The sequence below is a fragment of the Pelodiscus sinensis genome, chromosome 8 (genome assembly GCF_049634645.1).
Source record: "Pelodiscus sinensis isolate JC-2024 chromosome 8, ASM4963464v1, whole genome shotgun sequence".
Taxonomy (NCBI): Eukaryota; Metazoa; Chordata; order Testudines; family Trionychidae; genus Pelodiscus; species Pelodiscus sinensis.
In genome coordinates, this window is record NC_134718.1 from 7,088,772 (window position 1) to 7,111,819 (window position 23,048).

Below are 23,048 nucleotides of genomic sequence, written 5' to 3' on the forward strand. Positions count from 1 at the left end.
ACCTTTGATTATTTTGTCTATTTTTTTCCCCAGTCAAACTTCAAGTCAAGGATTCTCTTGGGAAAGAAACACTGAAGTTTCTCCGGCACGGAGTGCGATTCCTCACCTTCCTGCTGACAAGCCGAATGCTTGGTGCTGTCTAGTGATGATTTTGCCCTTGATGCAATGGGGAAGCGAGCAGCCCCCCCTCGAGGAATAAAAGCAAGAACTAAAAAGAATGTTCACGTTTGTCTGCTATTGCAACTGCGGGTAATGGCTTATTTCTTGCGGTGGGGTGTCTGCCCTACACTGGCAGAAGAAGCAATCCCAAGGAGGCTGTGCAGGAGGCAGCCAAATAGGAAAGGGATTGTAGAGACAGCTAAGGAGAGCTAGGATGGGCCACATAAATAGGGCTGTGGAACAGAACAGCTTCGGTCACTCCCTGGAGTTGGAGGAGGGAGAACTGGCTGCCCTAAAAGGGGGCTGGAGAGAGAGCCCCATGGACAGAGCAGTGATGGGCAGGGGAGGGAAACATGAGCTGCCGGCCGACTGCTGCCAGCCTGAGGCCCTGATACAAAGGTGAAAAGTGGGCCCAGGGGAGCAGACAGCGGGGGTTGTAGGTGGTGCAGCATGTGGCTGCTGGCTAGATGATTCCCAGGCCCGGACGCGAGCAGTAGGCAGGCCTGGGACTCCACCCCCTCCCCTTGGCCCCACTGGCCACTGAATTTGGACTGCTGTCTGCCAGTGAAGCCAGGGTCTGGGTAGAGGACTCCGGAAGTAGGGAGGGAACAGGGTGGGCACTGCCGGAGGGCTGTGTCCAGAAGAGGGCACCTCAGTCCTGAGAGCAACTTGGGCCCTACAGACAGACGTGACAGCAGGGAGACCCCACTAGATGAAGGCGCACCACTGAGCCAAAGCTAATTCCCAGGATGGCCTACAGGAGGCGCCCTGATGATGAGTGATGTCCTGTTACATTCCTCTGCAGGCCTCTACAGAGCTCTTTTCATCCTGAAATGTCCCAAAGCAATTAAAAAACTCCTATTCACAAACGTAAGCTCTGGTCCTACAAAGGCACAAGTGCTACTTACACATGAAGCATCTCGCTAGAGCCAAAGGAATGTCTTGTGTAAGCATCTGCAGATGCAGGCCTTAAGTACCCATTCCTCTAATCCACGCAAGTCAAGCACTCCCGTTTGCTTGCATTAGGGCTGCAGGATTAAGTGCCTTAGCAAAGTGGGGAATGAGGAAACTGTTTTTAAACAAGACCCTGTAGTTCAGATCACGTGTCATCTTCGAATACACAGCATGTCCTCCTGAGCTTTATTCATTGTTCTTTCCAACAAAACACGAGATTCATCTGGTGGCAGACAATTGATCTGAGACTTTCCAGTTCATCACTGCCTGTCTTGCCTACACCTAGCGATAACGCCAGGCTCAGAACTTTTCAGGAGTTCTTCTGGATGGAATTTGGAGTCTCAGAAGGCCAGTACAGTGAATGTCCAAGCAAATTTGGCATGGATTTTTCTCCAAACGTGTGTATTTGCTCATAATGGAAGCAATTTGTTATCGGGTAATATGTTAGATGATACTCATACAACATAATGGAGGCACAACATTCTGGCCAGGCTGGAGATTATAGAAGGGTTGTCTCAGTAAAAACTGCTGACTCGCTTTCTATGCTGACTAATGCTCTTTGAGGCTCAGTGTAATTTGATCTACTTTCCTTAAGAAGTATATTTTAAGTGGGTCTTGGCCACAGTTTTTTTTTCCCTCAGGCATGATGGATTTGCCAGCAAAACATCCTGCCTTTTCTCACACAGATGGAATAAACTATAATGTTTTCCCATGAGAGAGTTTTGTTTTTGTTTTTTTTCCCCCCAAAAGGAAGATAAATAATGCGAAAACAGGAGCAGAAACCAGTGTGGATCTCTCTTGAAAACATGGCATTGAGGAGAAAGCTGCAGAATTATGGGAACAGAAATGAAATCCTTCTGTCTAATCTGTTTAGGCATGCAAAGGATTTTGGGCAAGGTTTTGGATATCCATTCCATCTGCAAAACGGGGTGTTTCCCCACTTACGCAGTGCTTTTAAAATAATTTAAAACCCCAGCAAATAAAATAAAACTCCATTTATTTCTCCAACATGTGCTCAACATGTCCCCGCCCACCATGATACAAATATAATCACTTAAATATTAGCTAGGATTGCCAGTTAGCTCACCTCTCTGTAAGTAGAAAGGATGGTCTTGCGAGGTGGACATGGAGTTAAAATTTAAGAAGCTCCGGGTTTGATTCCTGGTTTTCTCATAGATCCCTGCGTGATATTTAGCCAGCCATTTAAGGCCTGAGTCAAAGTCTACTGGAGTGAAAGGCAGAAACTCCCCATTTATAAATGAGAACAAGAATCCATTGTTTCTTTCTCCCACTCTTTGTCTCGCTTGTCTATTTAGAATGGAAACTCTTCAGAGCAGAGAGTATCTCTTGCTAAGTGTTCGTTCAGTTCACGGCACCCTGGAGACCGATTTCAGTTTTGACCTCATGCTCAATGTAAATCCAGTAACAATGAACTCAACTGTAATGTCTGTGTGAAAATCATGCCGGATATTGACAGTATTTTTATGACCATTACCTGCCTCTGTGTTGCTTGCTAAAAAACGAGGAACAGGTAAGTCACTCTTAGGTGAGTTTGCACTTCTGCAGGAACCAGAGTTATGGCTTGAGGTAACCAGCCACCAGTCCTAAACTAACAGTACAGGTGTCAAGGGTTTTGAAGTGTGGCTTCTCGGCAAACAAGACCCAACACCTCCCGGCTGGGACAGGGCCAGGCAACCTCAGACTAGGGATACAAAACCCCGTTGAATTGGTTACCAGACGTCCCAGATTCTTCTCGCCCCAGAGACCCCCAGTGCTTTGGGCAGATGGTGAGCAGAGAGCAGCAGGACAGAGGGGCTGCAGGATCCAGGTAGGTAGAGACATCTATTTCTGTTAACTTATTTTTAATGTTTTGCCTTTGTTACCTCAAAGGTTGAGACTAGTGCCAAGTCAGAGCAGACCCCGGCGGAGAATACAAACCCCCTTGGAAAGAAGGTGGAGACATTGTAGGATGCAGCTCAGGGAAGAACCAAGAGGTCTGACCAGACAGACTTTACTGGGGCAGACCCACATGCTACAGGGTGGAACCCAGGTGGAGGAAGGGAGTAGTTCCCTATAAACACACTGGGAGAACTTTCCTGACACAAGGGTCAGAAAGACTATTAGGCCTGGGCCCCCCAGCAGACCTGAATGGCAGGGCTAGAGGAGGAAACCTGCCTATGGGGGCGCATGGGCTGGTGAGACACTTTGCCAAGAAATGCATGGAAGTAAATAGAGGGTTTTTTCCCTCTGCAGTTCACCTTTTAAGGGTCTGTGATGCTCCCTCTAAGCATCACGAAGCAAATGACTTGAAGCAAAATCTTGCCTGTTACAGCAAAACCAGTTTCTGCAGCGTGTTATTTTAGGGATGCTATCTTAATGCTATTGTTATCTTCATGGATGTACTCACTGGAAACTCCCTGCTGGTAGCTCTGTCTCAACAAATGCAGCACATTACTCAGGTGCTGAGCTGGGGTGTATTTTTAGCCTTTCTCTCCCCCACACTCTGCTCTGTCTGTGGTAAGAGGAGACCGGATGCAAGGCTGTCCCGGAGTGGGACTTAGACATGCTGGAGTTGCCCTAACAGGTGGTAACATGTGATGCGACTTTCACACTTAGCGTGACTTTCTACACGCTCATACCCTATCCTTCCACGTGTGGATTCATGACCTTTAAACTCTGTAAGCGTGGCCAGGGCATGCGCACTGGGAGAGAGCTACCCCCCACGCGCTATGTAGACCACCTCCAGGAGGGGAGCAGCCACTTATTCCACCCTCTGATTCTTTCCTAGTTTGCACAAATCTTTCCCGTGTGGCTGTCAAGGCTGTGCTTTCTCCCCATTCTCTCTCTCTCAACCTGGGATGTCTCAACTGTGATATTCACGGAGCGGGACAGAAATCCCCTCCTGGAACTGAAGCAGGTTTTCACAACCGTTTTGGCTCACTAACAGCAAGGTTGAGAAACTCCTTAATTACAAGGAGTGAAAAGGCTCTGTTAGAAGCAGTGGCACAGACCACCTCTGCAGGCCCCCAGGCAAGATGCGGGGGGCCAGCTCCGTGCTCGTGGAAGGGGTGGGTCGGAAACCAGCCCTTAGCAGGCAGCGGCAGTGAACAGAGGCCCGGGCCCCTTTGAATCACCAGGTCCTGAGGCAACTGCCCTCTTGCCCTCCCTCCTTACTTTCGGAGAGCCTGGTTAGGGCAAACCAAGGAGAGGGGACTCTAGAGGGAGGAGACTAGCCCGCGTCTCAGAACACCACTCTGCCACTTCTGAGCCACAAAGCCAGGGATGTTTGGAGAGAACTCGGGGGAAGAGGGCTGTGGCCCCAAGCCAGGTAAGACACTCACAGCTTACACACTGCAGTACAAGACGAGACAAGCCAGTGCCTCACTCCGAGCTGTACGCGGTTGTGAAATCCCAGAAGCGGGGGCAGGCAGACCCATGTCATTAGGTTGCCCGGTGTGGTTATCGCATCCCCTGTCCAACAGTGAGGAAAACAGGAGGGGGATGATTTTTGGCTAGTAAAATCCGTGATGACAGAGTATTGAATTGCTGGTGCAGTTCTCTTAGATGCTGCTTCTAGCACACACCTTTCTCCAGTGTGTTGCCCCCAGTAGCTGCCTTTCCTGAGACAACACCATAAACAATTCAGTGTTCCTTCTGAACATTTCTTTCCTCTTCGGGCTTTTCCCTGCTGTGAGTCTGTCTCACCCGCTCCGTGCTACGTGTCACCGCGAGTGACCAGAACCAGGTAGAAAGCCCTAAGCCAGGCCATCAGTCACAAAACTCAGGCCAAACCTGAACTCCTTCCTCTTGTTTGCAATCCATAGATAGGTTTTACAGCACAGGAGTCGTCTTAGCTCGCTACAGGAACACCTGTCCCTTCCCTCTGGGACTGAGCTGTGATTTTCCTGACAGAGCGAGGCACCTAGCAGTCATCCATATTCAAGGGGAATCGAGTGCCAAACTCTTGGGATACATCTATGGGGCCTGCAGCCACAAGACTCAGACCTGGAGTCAAAAGGCTCCTGCTACCGTGCTCAAGACAGCTGCAGACATTGTGGCTGGAGCTGTGAAACCCATCCTCCACCCTAGGCATTGGTGCCTGAGCTCCAGTTTCAAGCTGCAGCATCTACACAGCTATTTTAGTGCCGTGGAGTGAGTCCAGACTGAGACCTCTGTGACTTCCCAAGACCACACAGCAAGTGTGTGGCAGCGCTGGGACCAGCTCCCATATCCTCAGACTCCCTGTCCTATGCTACCGTCACAAAACCATGTGCCTGGGCCCCAAGACAGAAGCACAAGAAGCAATGGATGGCCGTATCCGGGGGCTGCCCAAGAAGAGCCCACTACTCCGAAGCCGGGATTTCCAAAGATGCCTGCTAAGGTACACAGCTGTGCTTCTGTCTTGGGGCCCAGGCCCATGGTTTCGTGACGGTAGCATAGGACTGGGAGTCTGAGGATACAGGAGCTGGTCTCAGCGCTGCTACGTACTTGCTGTATGGTCTTGGGAAGTCAGGGACACTGTGTCTCAGTCACTCTTTCAAAGGTAGGGTAAGAACAACTGCTGGCATTGAATTCATTAAACTGCAAAGCACATTGGGACCCCCAGCTCACGGTGCTATTATTCATCCTTACTACTGGTCTCAGAGTGCAGGATTCTTCCTTGGGTGCCCAAGGGAAGTGACTGAGCCTCTCCTGCCATCTGCAACCCGCCCTGGTACTTGCCCACTGGGGATGGCTTCCACTAGCGAGGACTGTTCTGCATCCACCTCTTTGTGGGGTGGCAGGATGGAGAGACGTCCGTTCAGTCTGCCAGGTTACACTCACAGGGCTTGGGTGCGTCTCACTTACATTGGTGTAAATTAGGAGTAACTCAGAGCTGCACTGATGTAAAAGCAGGGTAAATGAGAAGAGAAGCCAGACCACAACGCCTCATGACTAAGATGGTGGGTGAGGCAGGCTCACAATTCACCCCCAGCCAAAGCCAACTCATTCAATCTCACTTTTGTTATCGGTGTCTCCTGCTCGTCATTCACCATTTGGACCTGGCTAAAGAGTCACCAACGCAGGCAAAAAAAGGAGCCCTCAGTAGATACTGGGGTGAAAACCTGGGGTAAAAATGGGGGGTGGTTGCTCAAATTGGAGACAAATTTGCTACAGAGACATTCCAGCTACACTGGCCCTAGAGAAGGGTTTGGTGTACGGCCAAGACGGCTGGCTCATTGCTAACTTTTTATTATTTTAGCAATCCAAGAGTCTTTGGCAAGCACTGACGTGTCACACTTTGATGATAGTCACTCTGGCACATGATTCCTGAATGTTGGACGAGTTTCATCCCTAGGGGGCAAAGCTCTTGTCTGAGAGGAAACAGGAGGCTGCAGTGTGCTAAGGGAGAATAGAGAGAGTATAAAATGGGAATGGGAAGAACTTGTGATGGGTTGATTTCTCTTCTGGGTCTAGAAACGTTTCCATTTCCAAGATATGCAACTCCCAGGGGTGATGCTAAGAAAAATAGCACACTCTGCCTGAGAGAGGCTGGATTTTCTCAGCATGTAACTAAAGTTTGGTAGCAATCATTGTGTTTGAACTGAATCACAGTCTACATAGCATTGTCTAAACCATAATTTATAGTTTCTACCGTTCCAGCATTCTCCTAACCTCTATCCTCCATAAACCACAGCACTACAATTAGGGAACAGTTGGAGATATACACTGTGTATTCATGAGTCACTCCCTACCGCACAGCTATACAACGTTCCCTCCTCTAATAGTCCGCAACTCAGGATATCATAGGCTCTTGATTTCAAATTTGTTTCCTTGCCTATTTACATTCTTCAGAGTCTTATCTTTTCTCCCCACCTTATGAATCAGGATGTTGGATCTTGCTGGTTTAAGAACAAAAGTAACTGTGTATCCCTCAAACTACATGGCACAAAGAAGTAAGCACTGGGAATTAGCCAGGCAGTGTACTAATGTCCTACTATCTATGCAGTATCAGAACTAACAGAAATCCTAATAAAAACCCCTGAGCTTCCCTGGGGCAAAATTCACATGGGGATTGGACTTCGCAAGTCAGGCTCATCCTTATTGCTAATTGGTAATATTCCCAGAATACTGGAGAAAAGTCGTGGGATGAAGATGTGACACCACACCCCCATATTTCTATGGAAATATGTTTTTAATATGAATATGCATGACTCAAATATGCTTTATACAAAACAGGGCAAGTAACCTCCCATTCAAGAGGCTGTGACCTCCAGAATGTTTCTATTCTATTTGTGTGCATCTATCATTCTTTTATGTGAAGTTAGAAATATGAAATGGACGCCTGTTTTATTAATATGGGTCTTCTTGTGAAAGCCACTAGCGATACTAAGGGAACTTTAATGGCCAGGTGCTTAAAACAACAATCTGCAAATGTGTTTTTTTTTAAATCCTGTAAGTCTAAATGGTGCTTGGTCCTACAAAGACACATGCCTATGCTTTGGTGCTGGAATCCATCTCAAATTTGGTATTTTCCCATTCGGCTGGGAAGGACTGAACAAAGTATTCCCACGCTGGGGAAAGTCTATCGAAGGGATGGAAAGCAATTCATTATAATCTTCAGCTGGTCTTTGAAGCCATTTTCCCACCCGAAGAGGATACAGAAGAAGCTGACAGACTCAGCACAAAGGAAAGATCAGCTCTGACTAGAAGGATTTTACCTGAAATAAGGTCTAGGGTGAGAAATGTGATCTGTAACCGTTGCTGAGCGCATTAGGCTGAGCGTTTTGTTTTTGCTTGATAATTTACTTTGATGTGTCTGTTTTCACTTTCAGTCACTTAAATCCTACTTGTTAATACTTAAAAACACTTTTGTTTCTTATCAAACCGACTGTAAATAACTGTAACCCAGGACTGGGAGGGAACAACAGCTGTGCATCTCTCGGTCAGTAAGAGTGAACTCTATGGCTACGGCTACATTGTAGCCTTCTTCCGGAAAAGCTTATGCAAATGAAGTGCAGCATGGAATATCACCGCGCTTCATTTGCATAATTAATTAGCAGCCGCTTTTGCGCATAAAGGAGCTGTGTAGATGGCTCCTTTTGGTGTCAAACCTCCCTCTTGCGCAAGAGCCGTTCTTCCTGAAAAAATGAGGAGCCGACTACACAGCTCCCTTTTGCGCAAAAGCAGCTGCTAATGAATTATGCAAATGAAGCGCAGTGATGCTCTGGGATGGAGACCAGAGCATCTGCCCCAGCAGAACAGGGTAGGAGAGGGCGCCCCAAAGGGCAGGTAGGCAGGCTCAGTGGTATGATCAGCACATTGAATGACCGTCTCAAGGGGACCTCTGATCAAACCTGTCACAGAAGGTATCCACACAAGACTGGGTGGCTGGACAAGGCGTCATGGGCCACTGCCTTGAGAAGGATTCTATTCTTTGCCCCACGCATCAGCCCTTCGTTCCCAGAAGTGAGAGATGCAGCAATGACTGCAGTGGATCTTCGGGCTGGTAGGCAGAACAGCCCCCATAACCAGTATAAGTAACCCCTGGCTGCTATGGCAGGGAGAGAAATATCAGTGTCGGTGACCATGGATTGTGAAGCCCCAGAAATGGTGGCGTATTTCCTTTACAGCAGTAAGACTGACTTTGCCATGGGGAAACCCAGCGTCATCTCTACCACCCTTCAGAAATGGGTCAGCACTGAACTAAGAACACTTGGTGTAACAATCCCACAGTTTGCAGTTTTGCTCTTTTCGGGACATGCCGCAACAGCAGGTAACAGCACAAGAAGCACCTGCAAAAGGCAACTATTTCCATGGGGGTTTGGCAAACCCAGCACGATCACTCTGTTGAATCCGGCCAGAGAACGAAAACACTTTCTGAAAGAGCTTGCCAAAGAGCTGCAGAACAGAGGCGGGCATGTGGATTCTCCTTCTGCACTTACTTGTGCTGCTGGGAGAAGCCCAAGCCCTGACAAATGCTGCATATTCTGCAGGCTACATGCAGTCTGAAAAAATATGCTTACTAAGGCTGGCAGGGATGGTGACGGTACGTCCCGCTCCTGGCGTGGGTTGCTGGCTCCCTTCTCAGCACTAAGCACATTCAGTAATTGGAGTTTTGCCTTCAAGCTTTGCTGCAACGAATCCATGTTAGTCTGCACCTGAAACAGTCAGAGGTCACTTCAGTGAGGAGACATAAGGAAAACGAAGAGACACGTTAACTCGCTAGCTTTGCGGCTAAGAGGCTTGAAGATAAAATTCTCTGCTTGGAGCCACCTGGCAGATTTCCACACCATCGTCCACCCTCCTGCCTCACCCGACTCTCCCAGGGACATCAAGACAAGCTCAGCACAAATACACCCATAAACCCACCAGGAGGTGACAGGGCTGGATTCTCTGATCCGCCAGGTTCAGAAGGCTGGAGGCAGACGGTCAGGAGTTACGATCGGCCAGGAACTTGCCGGTGCTACAATTGCTCAGCCCCATTGCTCAGCTCCAGACTTCCTGCACTGGCGCCCTGTCTCTTAGCATGAGAGGAGGTCGGTGGGGAGTACGCTAGGGCAGTAGGAGGCGATGGTGCTCGGGTGCAGGAGCGTGGGAGAGAAGAGGCAAAGCAACGTAGATTCCGCTAGATCTGATTTACACCAGTGGGGTAAACTAAAGCTGCCTCCTTGCAGCTCTGATTTGCACCAGGCAGCTGACAATCAGAGAGCTGGGGCAAGTCTCCTGGGTGCACCGGAGGATCAAGTCCACAGAATTTTTGTTCTAAAGAGCAGCTTCTTAAGCAGCACTCGCCACTCTGTTCCGAATTATCCCAACCTGCCTCTCCCATCCTTAGTGTGGGCTGGGGGTTCTGGCAACGATTTACAGAGGAGAAACAATCCTCTACCACAGTGTCAAATACAAACATCCCAGCAGGACTCTAGTGCAATTGGCTAAATGCTATTTTAATTGTCTAAACCCTTGTTTTCATTCATTCTTTTTAAGTTTTAATATGAAATCTGTTTCCTTCCCGGAATGTTATTCCTTCCATCATACATCCCTTCCGTTTTGTTATTGTAGGGTGGCCTGTAAGTGCTGAGCTGTGCACCCTGGTTTGTTACCATCTGGCTGCCCTAGAGTGCTGGGCTTTCCCCAGTGAGTTTTTTACTGCAGAGTTGTTCAGAACAGCTGGGCTGTTTGCACAGGTGTGTTATTGTAGGGCAGTCTGTAAGTGCTGAGTGGTGCAGATGCACTGATTTATTACTGTATTCACACTCCTCAGCACAGATCAGATTTTTATTTTTTACTGTAATGATCAGGAAGCCAGTTTTTTTAAAGGAGAAAGTGATGTCTAATTAAAAAAAATCCCAGAAGAAATGTGTTAACTTTGTAATAAGGAAAATGACAGTAGGTTAAACTTGGCTTTCTTGGGGCAACACTCCCATTGGACAATGCCCCCCGGATGGGTTAGTTTGCAGAAGAGCTCAGCACCCACTAATGCAGCTAAAGGCAGTGACACCCACAGGAGTGCTCTGCATCTCTCCAAGTCAGGCCCTAAAGGTATTTGTACAGGCCTCTGAGCTACTGCCAGTACTGTGTCGACGTGGCTGAATATTCAACACTACCACTTTCCTGACTCACTCCTTCGTTTCATTTCATCCACCCCACGCTGAGCCACATGAGGGCTTGTGGCTACATTTTTTGTTGCAAGTGCAATAACTATTTCCCCACAACAGGGAACATAGGACGAGGCAATGAAGTTTTTCATTTAAACCGTTGGACAGTATAATGGGGCGGAGGGAGGGTTTGGGAGAGACGTTGTAACGGGGTTTAACTCAGCACCCTGGCACCTCCTGTTGGTCACACCAGGAATTAGCTCTGACCCTCAGCAGGGCACCCTCTTTTGGATGGTGTCTCACCCACCGTCATGCTCCGCTCTGCTGCTTCTCTTTGGACCCACATCACTCTCAGGACTGCAGCATCCTCTCCAGGGCACTGCCCTCCAACAGTGCCCACAACTCTGGTTTCTCAGCCCCCTCTGGGGGTGTCAGCAGCCTTCAGGCTCACCTACAGTCCCCACGTCTAGCTCCTCGCCTTAAGGACAAGCCACGGTCTGTATAGGCCACAGTCCCTGGAGGCGAGATGTGGGGCAAGTGGGGGGACTCAGGCCCACCCACTACTCTGGGTCCTGGCCCAGGCATCCTCCGGCACTAGCCTTGTCCTGTCCTTCTCCACGCCCCGCTACTGCTTCATTTCCTGGGTCGCTTCCCCGTGGCACCCTGCACCTTCTTGACCCTTGTGCCAAGGCCACAGCCTGGCAGGTATCAGCCTAGACTAGAGCCTCTCTCCCTGCCCTGAGCTCCCCTGTCCAAAGTGCTGCCTCTCTGCAGGGAGCCAGTCTGCATCCTCCCTGGCTCAGCACCCAACTGCTCTGCAGAACAGCTCCTTATAATGGGGCTGCCCCAGCAAGCTGTTCTCTGACTGGTTTCTTATAAGCTCTTTCCTAATTGGGTGGGGCTCTACACAGCACCCCCCCCCCCCCAGCCTATTTTAACCCCTTCCTTACAGGAACGGGGCAACTGTGCATAACAGTTATGCAGCCTAAGTATTTCTAGTGCTCCCCACACTATCAGGACATCCATTACAGAGCAACCTTAGACGTGACAATAATTTCCTCCAGACAGAGAAACGGAACTCTCTAATGCCCCTGCCAAATGCAGCGTTGGGCCAAACTCCACTTAAGTTACTACAAATGTACTAGGGTTGCCAGATAGTTTCAACAAAAATACTGGAGACACTTGACATTACATCACAATCTACATTCCATCTTATTTAGAAAATACTGGACATTTCTATTGTCTCATTTCTATTTTCTCAATTTGTTTCCCGAACAGAAAGCTCAAATACTGGACTGTCCGGTTCAAAACCAGACACCTGGCCACCCTATACATGGCATCTCATGGAAATAGCTGCCAAACCCCTCTGAGTTTTGCCTAGCTCCCTCTTGCACCATTGAAAACCTAGGCTGCAAGGTATCAGAGGGGTAGCCATGTTAGTCTGGATCTTCAAAAGCGACATAAGTCCTGTGGCACTTTATAGTCTAACAGATGTATTGGAGCAGAAGCTTTCATGGGCAAAGACCCACTTCATCAGATGCATGCATCTGACAAAGTGGTTCTTTGCCCACGAAAGCTTCTGCTCCAGTACATCTGTTAGTCTATAAGGTGCCACAGGACTCCTGTCACTTTAGGCTTAAAGGATGTCAGATGGGATTGTCTACATAGAGATCTGTTCATTAAGCAATGAGGTTAAATCAAACACATAACCGGAAAACAAACACACGTGGTAAGCTTCATGGGACTGCTTTCTGAATACCTTAAGTTCAATATTTTAACAGGATTCCATATATTAATCAGGGCAGATGTTTGTCTCACAAAGGGTCCAGTTTCACACAGGCACAAAAATCTTGCACTAGCTACTTCTTCCCTGTGAGCTACATCGACTCAATCACTGTGGCAGTGTGCTGGAGCACCCTTTGGCCCAGGCATGACAACGTTACTGTCGCTAATGATCTCCTCTAAACCAGAACAATATGGCCATGGGAGTCTTTTCGATCTTAGGCCGATGTTGCATTAATATTTTCCTGTCATTGTCCGTTTTCCATACTGTACAGCTGGAATAAGTTTTTACACCATCTGGTAGCTCCAATCCGCATGACTCATAGGATTTCAGTTCGTTTGTGCTGTCTAGCAATTTGGTGGTCGGGCTGTGAGTGGCTGGACTGTGAATGGGCATCCTGTTGTCACATTCACTCATTTCCCCAGCTACACAGATTCCCTTCCACCATCCAACCTCTTCCTCTCACTGTTGCTTGTGAGTTGGCAGGGGTCCTTTCCTGCCCACAGCAGCAATTTTCAGGGAGCTTCGCATGGATTAGTGAGATCTTTTGGCTGTAGCCGTGCGCTAAGAATTGCTAATTTGCCAGCGTTGTGGGACCACAGTAGGAAGGACACGAATGGGTCTAATCCTCCTTTCAGAGTACAGCAAGTGACCAGTTTTACATCGGTGTAACGGAGAGCAAAGACTGGAGTGTTGTTTTAAAGGTAGCTATCAGTGAAGAGACTCCAGAGAGGCGGGGGAGGAACCGGTGGAAGCAGGGGGTTTATCTTCTGTGCCAAACCTACCATGGAAATCGCTGGCTTAGAAAGCTGCCCCCATCCTGTAGCACTAGGGGAAGCCATGTGCACTGTAGCATACCAGCAGTGGGAGGGGCAGATTCTCTTCAGGTCTATGATAGCAGAAGCAAGCCCAGAATCTGGCCAGATGGTTCCCAATATCCACATACATGCACTGGGGACCTGCTGGTTACTGGTTACCGGTGAGGGGTGGCCAGAGCAGCCTGGGATGAATTTGTTGAGCCTATCCTGCTGGCAGCTACTCCAGCAGAGTGCATATGGAGCCCCTGGCAGAACTTACAGCTGTGGCTTCACCAGGGCTCCGCTCCGGGCTGACTCCCGGACGACACAGAGGCAGGGAAGCTGGTTTTAAAATCCCGTGCTGTAAAACTAGGTCAATCGTGATTCACCCGGAGCAGCTAAGCTGATTCATCGCGCTGTCTGTGGGTTGCGCTGGTGTTTGGTGGGTGCATTTCCGGAAGCAGACCTGCTGCAGAGGTCAGGACGCCAGGCAGCGCTCACCTGGGGACGAGATGAAGACAAACACTCAACACGCTGGAGCAGATTCGTCCCGGTCAACTCGTCTGCGGACCCCACTGGATCTCCCCAGGGAGGAAGGCGGCTTGCTAGTTCCGAGCCTACAACCTGACCCCAAAACACAGTGGGCTCAGCTTGGCAGGCATCTGTGTCGCTGCCCTGCCATATCACCCTGCAAACACCCTGTGGAGCTCCTCCAGAGAATGCAGGAAGCAGCACTGCCCATGCCTAGTGCTCCAAAAGGCCCCTAAGATTGCCTTAAAGATTGTACATTTTTTAACAGAACACTACATGTTGGGTTGTCCTTATGTGCCAGCTGGTGTTTGAGCCAGTAGGGTTCACATCTGAAAACTATGCAACCGCGAGGACCCCAGTCCTCAAAGGGATCTTGGTTCTAAACTTCCCTTGAAATTGACCCTAAGTACTTTTGGGCATCTGGGGTAGGCTTTACTTTAAAAAAAAGAAAAGAAAATTGAGGGTTTCACATAATCACATGCCTCCAGAATCTGGGACTTTAAGGAAAAAGCCACCCAAAAATGCAAGACTTGCAATGAAAACTGAGAAAAGAAGAGAGGGATGGCTGCTTCCTCAAGGCTGGCTCAGGAGTCCACAGGTTGGTGACTGAACTGGCAAACCAGCCTCCTCTGGCCTTGCGTTGTGATGTTGAGGGCAACAAACGTTATCATGGCTTGTTCAGCATTCACCAGCCTGTGCCTGGATGTGAGCCTGAATCTCTAGGGTTTTTTCCTCTCCCAGTTTAAACCTACTCTCTTTTTAACCCTCTGAACATAAATTATCCACCATTCATTCCGTTCTTCTGGGAACAAGCTGCAGATCCACTGGTTACGACTTTGCATTGCTAGGGGACCTGCCCAGCTTTTGGACTTCCCTGGCACGGCAGTGGGCGGCAGCCTTGCGGAAGCAGAAAGCTCAGCCTCCGGGCAGAGGGAAGGAGTGTCTGGCCATGACTCCGCCATGACGGATTTAACTGTGTTTGCTCCTCTGCCAGAAGGATGGTGCTTAGCATTGGGCTTTGGAAGCTGAAGGTGAAAGAGGGGAATTGTCAAGACTGTGCATCCACCTCTCCACTCCAGGAGAAGCAAGTGTGTATTGGGATGGCGTCTGTAGGGACAGACAGGGCTCTGACCTAGCGTGGAACGGTGCATCGCAGCAGGGTACGAATCCCTAGCAAGCTGAAAGAGTGAAGCAAGGAGGGGGCTTTCGCAATGGCTGCTCCACAGTGACCATGTGCAGCAGAGTCTGAGGACGGTAGCAGTGGAAGCCTTCGACATGAGTAACTGATAAAATGGAGAAACACTGTTTCACTTAATAAATTCTTCCGCTGCCACCTGTTTTTGATCAGCTTGTCAACAGCTTCCGGGTGTGAAATGGAGCAGAAGGTGAAGAGGAGGAAGGGTGATTTGGTGCGGCAGCGATGGAATTATAATTTGCCATGATGGAAACAGTCCTGACCTGCCGCCCAGGTTCATGAAGCGAGGATGCTCAGTCTCACCCTCTTCTTTCCTATCAAGATCTTCTGCTCTTTCTCCCTTCATAGGCAATGCGGTTGTGTGGGCACATCACCACCGTCTCTCTTCCAAGGATTCACAGACTCCCAGGTCAGAAGGGACCATTGTGGCCTGCTAGTCTGACCTCACCTAATACACAGGCCAGAGAATTTGCCTAGGGCACATCTTATAGAAAATCATCCCATCTCCTTCTGAAAATTGCCAAGCTGGGAGGCTCCACCACAACCCTGGGTAAATTGTTCTCACGGTTAATTACTCTCACAGCAAATATGTACACCTTATTTCCCGCCTGACTGATCTAGCTTCGCTGGATTGTGTTAGACCTTTCTCTGCTAGATTGAAGAGATTATTAAATATTTCTTGCCCATGTAGGTATTTATGGACTCTTATCCATTTACGTGCAGCTCCTAGCCCTCTCTTTGTTTTAGATTGCACTCCTTCAGTCTGTAAAGCAGGGATAAGACTAAACCTCCTTTAATCATTCTTGTCTGGCTCTCCTCCGAACCCTCTCCCATTTTTCAACAGCCAGCTTTAATTGTGGGCACCAGAACTGGATACGCTATTTCAGCAGCCAGATCCAGCACACGGGTGTCCAATGCTGAGGTAAAACAGCATTATCACTCCTATTCATGTAGCCAACGATCAGGGTCGCGCTTTCGCCACAGCGTCACTTTGGGAGCGTATGTTATTGTCGTCCACCACTGCCAAATCTTTCATAGTCACTGCTTTTCCGGCTAGAGTCCTCCATCTGTAAATATGACTGACATCCCTTGTTTCTAGATATACGTGAGGGTTACCTGTCGTATTCCCTCCCTCTGGTATTGGCCACTGTCGGCAGACAGGATAGTGGGTTGGATGGACCGTTGGTCTGACCCGGTGTGGCCGTTCTTATGTTCTTATCCATTTACGTGCAGCTGCATTAAATCACATTATTGTTAGCTTATGCCCAGCTTACCAAGAAATTCAGATAGCCTTGTAACACAGTCCTGTCTTCTTTCGTATTTACTTCTCCCCTCATTTGTACGTCACGTGCAAACAATATCAGCCCGGCCCCGCACACCCTTGTCAAAGGAGGTGAGCGGAGCCACTTAAAGGAGGCAGGGCTACCTACACCTGCGTCTATAAAAGACTCAAGACAGGAAAAGGAAGTGTGTTTGGAACAGAGTGTGCCTGGAGGCAGGGTGATGCTAATTGGCTGAAACCTGGAAGCTGCAAAAGGGAAGATTACCACACAGCCCCTGGGAGAGCAGGCAGGCCCCAGGGCGCGCTGGGTTTGTTTGTGCTGTTCGGTTGTTTGGAGAATAAAACCCACACAGCTGCCATTAAGGGGGCCTCACTTCCTGATTATGGAGTTGTTCACGTTCCACCGTGAAGAGCTGATGAGGGGGCAGATAAATGACCTTTCCTAGCAGCCTGTTTCACAGGGTAGGAAGGCAGCGCCTTGGCAGTTCTGCAGCAGCACAGGAGCACTTCACCTTGGCCCTTTGGCCTTCCCAGCCTTGGTGACTGTTGGGAATTCTCCAGATGTTGCCGTACCACCCAGCGGTGCCACCAGTCCCCGCAAGCCCCTGGGCAAGGTGGGGGAAGAGTGCCTGGCTATGTGCTCCCCAAAAGGAGGGGGCCAAGAGCAGACGGGGGCCCAAGGGCAGCTGGCCCTCAGTGCTGCCCAAAGCACGCACCCCCCCCCAGCCTTTACCACTGCCCGGAGTGCATGGAGTGGCGCTCCAGCAGCGATCTAAAGGGCCTGAGGTTCTGGCTGCCGCTGCTGCTTCTGGGGCCCACGGTCCTTCCAGCCTGGTCATCTTGTCTTCCAACAGGGGCTAACACAAGATGTGTCAAAGACAATGAACAGATGATCAATCTCCTGTCGCCGGTGGAGCTGACAGCCACTGCAGGCTCCTGGGCACGGTGGGGGGGGCCCTCTGTGCCCCCCAGAAGGTCGCTGGGCTACGTGGGTGGCCAGCAGCATGCGGGGCGTGAGCTGCCCTTCTCCACTCTGCAGGCAGGCAGGGACAAGCTGCTTCCAGCCACCGGGGAACGGACTCTGCACCACCGCCATTTCTCTGTGGCCACCCAACTCAGAAGGCCTCCCCTCTGTGCTCAGGCCTGTCAGGGGGTTGGTCTGTTGCCCTCTTCGCCCGTTGCTGGAGGCTCTCCCTTGCTGGCTCTCCAGCAGTCTGCTGACTGGAGTTCCTTTCTCCTGCCTGCTCACTCCCCTTTGGCAGCCCTGCCATCCGGCTTCCCAGCCCTTTGATCCTCCCAGCTGCTGTTAGCCGGCCAGTCAGCAGTGGCTGGCAGGGCCCAGATTAACCCTTTGGTTTCTGAGCGAGCGTGCGGGAACATACACCCCATGACCGGCTCCCTTTGAAACGCCTCCTCCCACTGGAGCAGGTTCTGCAGGGCAGGATCAGCCCAGGCCTGCTCCCCAACCCCTCCTGGCCCAGTGTGGGGTTCTACATCCCATCAGAGGCACCTTCAGGGGCACAGCCCCCGCAGAGCCTCGGGCACCTGGTGACAGGATCAGAACCTCTCTGAGGCTCTCACCTTCTAGACAGGGACAACAAAATCAGTGGTGGGGAAGGAGAAAACTCCGAGGAGGCTCCTCCTCACGCTCACCTACATGAACCCTAGTTCTCTCTCCGTCCCCAAGGACAGACCTGGAGATGGAGCCTTGTAGCTGCAAAGCCACGCGAGTCTCTGAGGCTGCCCCTGCCTTGCCCCTCTGCCCTGCCTGGCTGATGTCATAGTTGCTCTGTGAGGTCACCCCCTCCCCATCACCGTCCCCCAATAGGCTGAGGTCCTGCAACAGGCCTTTATGATGTCACTGCCACACCCACCTCTCCCTTGTAAGGCTGGTGTTTTGACCCGGGCCAGCCTCTCCGGGTGTTTGAGCAGCTTCCCCTGGATCGTCCCACTTAATGACAGCTGAGTCTGGGGACCACGCTGGCTGCGCGGTTGTGCCCAGAGGCTGCTCCCTAGGGAGTGGTGAGGAGGCAGCTGAACCGGCAGGTCCCATGGCAGAGGTACTTAGCACCCTTTTCACACAGTGCCTTCCCCTCCCCCCCCCCCCCCTGCTCCTGCTTCCAGGGAGTGTGGGGCTGCTCTGTCCCCAGGCACACTCCCCTGCTGAGCCACCTCTCTGGCTGGGTTGGCTGAAGCCCTTGCTGTCAGGTTCCTTGGGCCATGGTGTGTACAGTGCATCCTTGGGACTTAACCCCTTCCTGCCCATACTGTAAGCCAGGGGACAGGAGGTGGCCGGGTTCTGTTGGTGGCCAGCAGCAGCTTGGGGCTATTAGCTCCTTTTCTACACTCTGCAGGCAGGAAGGTTCAAGCTGCTTCTAGCCATAAGGGAGGTGGGAGGAAGAGAGGAGCTCTGGGAAAACATGGGCAGGTCCTCTCTTCCCCCACCCCGATTCCACTGGAATCAGCTCCCATCCCTTCCCTCCTGCACAGTGCCGAAAGGCTGCTGCTGGCCATGTTCTGGTGTGAACCCTGATAGAAATTTGGGGAGGGGGACCTGTACCCCGCACAGGTTGCCTTGAGATGATGCGGCACCAGGTTGCAGGAGAGGCAGGTCCATGCCAGGGGCCCAATCAGGCATGGAGGGTGGAGAGAAATGGTCAGGGATGCGTGGGTCAGGTCGGCCCGTCACCCCCTCGCAGTGTGCAAGAGCGGTAGGTGGTGTGTGCATGTCACCTCTCCCCCTGCAAGCCTTAAAGATAAGAAGGTAAATAAAGACTCCAGCGACTCAGTGTCTCTTTTTAACAGGGACTCAGTCAACTTGATGCCACTTTGAAAGTTTGCACTGCCTAGTTCTGAGTGATGGCCATTAACTCACTTGACTACAACTAATTTTATACCAGGTGTCCCGCGTTCAGCAAAGGGAAATATGATCACTTGCTGCCTTTCTACAGTACGTTCCATTGATTAATGAAGGCTTTAGACCTCACCAGGCAAGCAGTAGTATAGCTGTGCTCATGGGGAAACTGAGGCACAGATGTGCAGTGACTTTCCCACCACACAGGCGCTCTGCAGCAGAGTCTGGAACAGACCCCAGAACATGAGACTTCCAGTCTTGTGCTTTAGCCACCAGACTGAGCTTCCTCTCTGTGTGTGAGAACTAAATATGGGCTGAGCGACGTGAGGGCTTTCACACTGGTGTGTGTGCTCATGAGAAAATTCCTCAACTTCTCCTTACACTGTACAGTAGACATGAAACTAAAGCTGGGCTGGAGAAAGCTACCCCTTTTGTACAGTGTTATCCTCAGTGGTTGTCATTGGAGGAGATCATATCTACTCTGAGGGGGGGTCTCAAACTTCATTGCTGCACAACCCCCTTCTAACAACAAAAATTATGACAGGGGTGGTGGGACAAAGTACCAGGGCATGAAAGCTTGAAACGGGTAGAACGTCAGTGCTGACAACACCCCGTTCCATGTTAACGGCTGTTGTAATAGATATTTCATCTCTGCTTCCAGAGGGATGGAAAATGTTCTCGCCTTGCCTGCAAACTACGGACTATCAAGCCATGTTAGACTTACGGCCCAGTGCTGATAACACATTTTTCTTCAAGTTTTATAATGCTGGACTATCTGAGTGCCTTGCATGGGAAATCCTTGGTGACAAAGACCTCTCTAGTGGACTTCATGGAGACCCAGGGTCTTCTCCCATTTTGAGATCACATCAGTGTCCAGAGAGGCAAGAAGGCAGGGTCCTCTGTCTAGTACAGGCTGTCTCTCCCTCTGAAGGGACCAACATGATCCTCTCTCTCATTGACGGGAGAAAAAGGGCCCCTGAGTAGATAAGGCTCTGCTCTTTTTGAAATCTTCAGGCCCCTGTGTCAGGCGATGAACTTGTCAGCTGCCCCCACATAAGCACAAACCCCTGCCAAGTGACTTGCCCTCCTGCTGAACCAGTTATTCTGGGCAGGGATCAGTCTTCTGTCCACAGTCATTATATTTCCAGGGACTGAGAACTTAGACAAGCACCGTGTGTGACAGACTGGGTTACAGAGATCCTCTTGGGACTGTCACCTGATGAGCTGATTCTGCCCACCTGCCCTCTGGGGACCCCCCCGCCACCACTCTGTCCTGCTGAGACAGAAGCTCTGGTCTCCCCCAGAAAGGCACAGAGTTGGGGTCACCACCCACAGCAGAGTAACACAGTCACCAAGAACAGCTCAGCTCTGGGAAGGCTCAGTCACAGGGACTTGACACAGCCTGATGTGAAAAGGTGCAGCATTCACGGCCCACCTGCTCCGTCCCAGAGCCATCTGCAATCTGGATCACACACTAGATAGTCACACAGAACACAGCACTGCAAACGGCACAACTCATAACCAATGATGAAAACAAGGGCTGCAGAATTGAGGGAAATTAAAGTGACAAATTCTGCCCTCATTCCCCTCTCTCAGATCACTTCCTTTTAAGAGATGTGAATCTTGCTACTGGCTGCTGACATGTACATAAAAACAAAACACACTGAAAGGGGAACTTAAGCCAAATCATCACCTTCCTCTCTCATTTTTCAACAAGTAGAGCGGGCAAAGTGTTTCCACTTTTATTGCCAATTATGGAAATGCAGCAGCATGATCTATGGTTCACTGTCCTAACCACAAAGCCTTCCTCTCTAGCAAGTATTACTCCTTCCAGAAAAAAATATGTCATAGAATCATAGAGCTGGAAGGGACCTCAGAAGGTCATCAAGTCTAGCCCCCTGCTCTAGGCAGGACCAATCCCAACTAAATCAACCCAGCCAGGGCTTTGTCAAGCCGAGACTTAAACACCTCTAGGGATGGAGACTCCACTACTTCCCTAGGGAACCCATTCCAGTGCTCCTCCTAGTGAAATAGTTTTTCCTAATATCCAACCTGGACCTCTCCTACCACAACTTGAGACCATTGCTCCTTGTTCTGCCATCTGTCACTACTGAGAACAGCCTTTCTCCATCCTCTTTGGAACCTCCCTTGAGGAAGTTGAAGGCTGCTATGAAATCCCCCCTCACTCTTCACTTCTGCAGACTAAACAGACCCAACTCCCTCAGCCTCTCCTCATAGGTCATATGCTCCAGCCCCCTCATCATTTTGGTTGCCCTCCGCTGGACCCTCTCCAATGCGTCCACATCCTTTTTGTAGTGGGGGGCCCAGAACTGGACACAATACTCCAGATGTGGCCTCACCAGAGCTGAATAAAGGGGAATAATGACATCTCTGGATCTGCTGGCAATGCTCCTCTTAATGCAACCTAATACGCCATTAGCCTTCTTGGCTACAAGGGCCCCCTGTTGACTCATATCCAGCTTCTCATCCACTATAACCCCCAGGTCCTTTTCTGCAGAACTACTACTTAGCTGGTTGGTACCCAGCCTGTAATAATGCCTGGGATTCTTCTGTCCCAAGTGCAGGACTCTACACTTGTCCTTGTTGAGCCTCATCAGATTTCTTGTGGCCCAATCCTCCAATTTGTCTAAGTCACTCTGGGCCCTATCTCTGCCCTCAAGCGTATCTACCTCTCCCCCTAACTTAGTGTCATCCACAAACTTGCTGAGGGTGCAATCCATCCCCTCATCCAGGTCATTAATAAAGATATTGAACAAAACCGGCCCTAGAACCGAACCTTGGGGCGCTCCGCTAGAAACCGACCGCCATCCTGACATCGAGCCGTGAGGTCTCTTGCTCTGACTCACATTGCTCTCCATTCTGCATCCTTAGTTCTTGTAAAACATGACTCCCTTAAGCGGAAGGCTGGGTTGTAGTCACTGGCACTCAGGAGCTATGGATTCTCACAGACCCTAGGCAAATCACTTCATTTCTCCAGGCCTTGTCCCTACCTCCCATGGGGGTTGCAAAGACAAATTCATTAACGCATGCAGTGAATTCAGATACTAAAATCAGGAGTATCACAGAAAAGTCTATAAATAGATGAACTGGGATTTCGGTGCCATCATATCTTGTCTGAGTAACCGACTGAGATTAGTTGGACAGTACAATGGTTAGGACCAAGTATCCACATCCAGTACCATTCCATCCATCTGCAGTAAACCAAGGAACTTTTACTATGGTTTTATTTGGAAATTATTCACAACTGACATGTAGTCTTGAAAGGAGCTTAAAACCAGATACACCCTCCCCCTTCAGCTCCTTTTGCATACAAGTCCCTTTTGCATTAACAAAAAAGCCACAATTGCTTGCTTAAAGAAAACCATAAGTAGATACAATTCAGCCAGATTTCATGCAGGAATGTCTGTAAGACTGTCTCTTTCCACTGTTGGCAGTGAGATGTCTAACATTGGTATCTAGGCATCTACGTACTGATTGCTTTTTGGCCTCTCCAGTCAGGCATGCTCCCTGTTCAGTGTTTGTATTTCAGAAAGGATTTTGTGTCAGACTAACTATCCTGTGCCTACAATCAACTCTGTCAGTTGTATGATATTCCACAAAGAATTCAACAATTCAAAATAAAAAACAAACAGCAGATCCATATAAATCTGCAGCAGAGACTTCTGAATCACAGTCGAGACTAATATTATTGGATTCTGGTGTAAACATACAAACCGTTGCAACCACTGTTACGTGTTTGCACCAAATAGAACACTGCTGATTCTGTTTGTGCTGCTCATATGCATGCTTCATTTTTGTATCTGAAGTTATGAGTATGGACAATATACTTGTATTTGCCTCTGGGAGACATGAACAGGCTTGGCCAGACTATTGTGAAAGGGTTGCTAGTCAAGT

The 23,048-nt window shown here is 49.8% G+C and overlaps 1 protein-coding gene and 1 long non-coding RNA gene across 8 annotated transcripts in view; one reads left to right on the forward strand and one right to left on the reverse strand.

Annotated features, from left to right (window-relative positions):
• LOC102454386 (uncharacterized) overlaps positions 1-18,059 on the reverse strand; it is a 43,175-nt gene extending 25,116 nt beyond the window's left edge. Inside the window, exons 1-3 of one of the 6 annotated variants that reach the window (XR_003089995.2) lie at positions 17,974-18,059; positions 13,552-13,772; positions 9,120-9,254 (exon numbers count right to left, since the gene is read on the reverse strand). This is a non-coding gene — a long non-coding RNA (uncharacterized LOC102454386). Of the gene's footprint in view, positions 1-9,119; positions 9,255-13,551; positions 13,773-17,012; positions 17,137-17,932 lie in introns of all 6 variants that reach the window. The other 5 variants (XR_012905534.1, XR_012905535.1, XR_012905536.1 and 2 more) reach the window with 5 other exon arrangements.
• A 116-nt stretch (positions 18,060-18,175) lies between these two features.
• The window catches only part of PLAU (plasminogen activator, urokinase), a 59,270-nt gene continuing 54,397 nt past the window's right edge, over positions 18,176-23,048 (forward strand). For both annotated transcript variants that reach the window (XM_075934691.1, XM_075934692.1), the window contains exon 1: positions 18,176-18,339. The gene's annotated coding sequence lies outside the window, so the exon portion shown is untranslated. The remainder of the gene's footprint in view (positions 18,340-23,048) is intronic.